The sequence below is a fragment of the Nicotiana tabacum genome, chromosome 5, assembly GCF_000715075.1.
Source record: "Nicotiana tabacum cultivar K326 chromosome 5, ASM71507v2, whole genome shotgun sequence".
NCBI classification, from domain to species: Eukaryota; Viridiplantae; Streptophyta; class Magnoliopsida; order Solanales; family Solanaceae; genus Nicotiana; species Nicotiana tabacum.
In genome coordinates, this window is record NC_134084.1 from 67,469,233 (window position 1) to 67,473,402 (window position 4,170).

The 4,170-nt window shown below is 36.9% G+C and overlaps 1 pseudogene; it reads left to right on the plus strand.

The window, feature by feature from the left end:
• The first annotated feature begins 1,209 nt into the window (after positions 1-1,209).
• On the plus strand, positions 1,210-2,027 carry LOC107829576 (transcription factor GTE6-like; annotated as a pseudogene).
• The last annotated feature ends 2,143 nt before the right edge of the window (positions 2,028-4,170 follow it).

Consider the following 4,170-nt stretch of genomic DNA (forward strand, 5'->3'; position numbering starts at 1 on the left):
TACCGCGGGCACGCTTCTTCTAGTGCTGATTCACCAACTCTCTGAACCACCTAGTGCGGCCGCATTCCACTTTGCGCGGCCCAGGCCTTCTTTTCTTAATATTTCTTGGTCTTTGATACTTGAGCAGGTTTCACTCCTTTTTGAGCCGATCTTTGACATTTCGTCACTTTGTCGATCAAACCTGCGATCAAGCACAACTTGTGAGCCTTTTAGGACTATTTTGTAACAATATATGATCAAAGCATAGGAAAGTAAGGGCATAAAACATGTTAAAATCCTAACTTATCAATACCTTAGCTTTATCGGAAAGCCAATACGAGACAAGACCACTCCATTAATCCGCAGTATACGACTTGGTCTATTTTTTAGTAAAGCGTCTTTATTCTTATATTTTTGCGCATACTCACCCTTCAAACTGCACTTGTAATATTTTCATTTTTTTTCCTAGTGACTTTAAGACCCACGCCTCTCCACGTTTTGGGATAGAGAACTTCTTCTGAAAAAATAAAAGCCAATATTTATAAGATAATATCATGTATAAAATATAGAGCATGTTCACAAAAAAAAAAAAAAAAATAACAACAACAACAACTATTCCATACCCTCGCAAAATCCACCAATTTCTTCTTTTCTTCGTTGTCAAAATTTCTCCAATCATCTACATGTAGAGGTGTTAGTTCTGGAGTCCTGGCAATAATTCCTAGAAAGCTAGCAAGCTTTCGACCCTCTTTCCCAATAGCTTGGTTACGATTATTAAAGGGCACATCAATTGTCTTCCTCGGCGGAAGTTTCCAAATCTCTTTTAGTAAAGTAGGCCCACGAACCCTTTTTGCTTCTGAATTACCTAGAATGAAAAAGAGAACAGAACGTTAGGTAGTACAATAGCTATTTAGTGAGTTCTGAATAGCATATCTCCAGCTGATGCACTACATAGTGAAGCTGCTGCAGATGGTAAAGGAGCTGATCAAATATTAAAGTTGTCCCTAAGGCTATCACTAATCGAGTGGAGAATAAAGCTGTTGTTATGCAGGTTTGTAGCAGCAGCAGACTTTGAATTTGCAACCTCGAACTCAAGATGCTACATAAACATTCATGAAGAAGTTAATTAATCTGACACACACTCATGTTGGTTACTATGAAGAACGCAAATGACTCGGTTCCTGACATCCCAATACAGGAGCTTAAAGAGAAAAAAAAATGCTGACGTGTTGATGAAATGGTTGGGAAGGTTGATCAGCTTGAGCAGAGACTGAATGATGTTGAGCATTTCTATTCCAATACTAGTAAAAAGCAATCAAACACACCAAGAGGTAGCTCTATTCTGAAAGACAGAGAAACAGATTTCTAGCTTTAAAAGGCGGCAACAGGATGCATCACGTAGAGAAGCAGCTGGTGCCAGGAGAATGTAAGAACTTGTGCGCCAATTCGGCACTATATTACGTCAGATCACTCAGCACAAGTGGGCAGAACCTTTTATGGAACCTGTGGATGTTGAGAGTCTTGGATTGCATGATTACTTTGAGGTTATTGAGAAGCCCATGGACTTCAGTACTATCAAAAGAAAAATGGAAGAAAAGTATGGTTCTGGCTATAAGCATGTCCGGGAGATATGTGCAGACGTTAGGCTTATATTTAAGAATGCAATGAAATACAATAAGGAAAGGCATGACGTTCATGTAATAGCTAAAGATTTGAGTATTGAGCTTGATGAGGTGGACATGCAACTAGAAGAACTCAGGGAAATGGTGCTTCAGAAATGCAGAAAGATGTCAACTGAAGACAAGAAAAAACTTGGGAATGGGCTCACAAAGCTCTCTCCTGAAGATCTTAATAAGGCACTGTTGATTGTGGCACAGAGCGATCCTACTTTCCAACCGACAGCAACAGAAGTGGAGCTTGACATGAATGCTCAGAGTGAGTCCACATTATGGAAGTTGAAATTCTTCGTACAGGACGTGCTACATGCACAGGGAAAGAGTCCAGCGAGCATCGTACAAACAACATCAATAACAATAATATCCTAAACAACAACATGTTGGTTACTATGAAAAAGAAACTGTCTGAGATCATTTTGGTTGTGTTACTGGATTGTTTTCAGCTCACTTTGAAGAAGTTAATCCTAGTTATGGTTAAATTAATTGAATAATAAATTCTCTTCTGAAGTTAAAAGATGTTAAGTCATTATTATGGTTCAAGCAGCTGTATAGTATTCTTATTTCTACCATTTCCCCCTCACTTTATTTTCTGAGATAGTAGATTCTACTATCAATGTTGATGATTACGACTTTCTTTTAACTGCTGTTTCTTTACATAGATTTCATGTATGATTGATCACTACTACAGTGTTGTTCACTATACGTGGCGGGGTGGACGAGTTAGGCATCTTTACTTCATACAACCTAATAATAAATGAGTCAAGTGAAAATATCCTTGATGCAGATTTCTACAAGAAATAAACACCAATACCTAAAACCATGCCCATAAACAAGCATTTTGTCAAAAAAAGACTTCACCATTAACAAGCAGTTCTAACTGCTGTAAGAACACTTGTAGATCAACCTTAAGCTATAGTATGACAACCACTGAATTGACTGGAAATTGGCAAGACTAAAAAGAAAAATAATCATAATCCTACATGCATGAAGATGGGTGAAGCTCACACAAGGATGCCTATATTACCATGTGCAAGCATATAAAAAGAGCTAACAAACAGTAAGAAGAGAAATGGAGCATGTAGCTTTCTGCACCAAAAATGAAGCCTAGAAGTTAATTAATCCGACCAAGAAGCTTAATAGAGAGCAATCTCCAGACAGTGTAAAACAGTAGCAACAGTCCAAGAATCCTTGTGCGCGATCAGTTGCTTGAAGGGAGATCATGTACCTATTCCCACAAAAATCGGATGTTCGACAAAATGCTATAAAAAGCTGCGTGGCAGAAGTGTTAAAGGGAGATCATGTACCTATTTCATGCACTCCTAGACTTCATTTTTCTAGTCCACTTAGAGGGAATTAAAATTGCATAGATAAGAAGCTAACCAGTTCGTAAAGTGTCGAGATTTTAAGGAAACCGTAAGTCCAAATAAACAACCCGTGAACAGAATTTCGGCAGCAAAAAATGAACCAAATAATTACAGTAATTGCAATAACTAAATTTGAACAGCAGCAACACGAAGGCAACTCGAATCTCAGCACTTCAAAATCAATAAAACCTCTAAAGGTCAAAGAAAGCACCAAGTAAATCAAATATCACTATACAATAAGCATTTATGATGTGCAACCATTATAAGGAAACAAGGATAAACAGTGTAGAAAAGCCATAATCTAATATTATACATTATCAGATTGCAATACTATAGAAACATTACCTGAATCGTCATTATGTTGAATCTCAGTGCCACCATCAGAATTATTCAACTCATTAGATTGACCATCATCTGCTTGGGCGTCAGAGTAGTTCTGACTATCCATCAACTGCTCAATATATGGCTGGGCTCTAGAGTAGTTTTGACCATCCATCAAGTGCTCAATATAAGGTCTCACATCTTCATCATAATCTTGTTCAATTACCAGTCGATTGCGATCTCTAGTTTGCATAGTTTCTTTCTAAAATAAAGAAATTATCTAGATGCATTAAGTTATACTAGTACCAAATTAACTCCAACCAATCAGCAGGTCACACGCAAAATAGGAGGAAACATAGTCCTCGTCTCAAGCTGTGAAAAAAATGAATAGCAATTCAAGCACACGGACAAAGCCTTGCGACAGAGATAGTTAAAGAGATAAAAAGTATTGATGCACGAGCAAAAACTATTGTCTAGCGATAATAACACCTTAGCAAATTGCAATACAATAGCTACAATCAGCAAAATATAAGCAAAAGAAATCACAAAGAATTGACTCAAATCAACCAATACAAACATGAAAAATCCATAGCTGACTAACATGCATCTTCTGTAAAATGACTTAAATTGAAAGCAAAAAAGTATATTTATTCAAATTTTTGCAGTAAAAAAATCACAAGAAGTTCTTAAATAAAACTTGCAAGAAAAATATTCTATAAGTTCCACTTATCTTATTCAGAATCATATGTCATTTCCTCCCTCAACACTAGCTTTACCATCATTTGGAGAAGCTTGAGAATGTACGTTTGTATCAATTTCTATCCCATCGA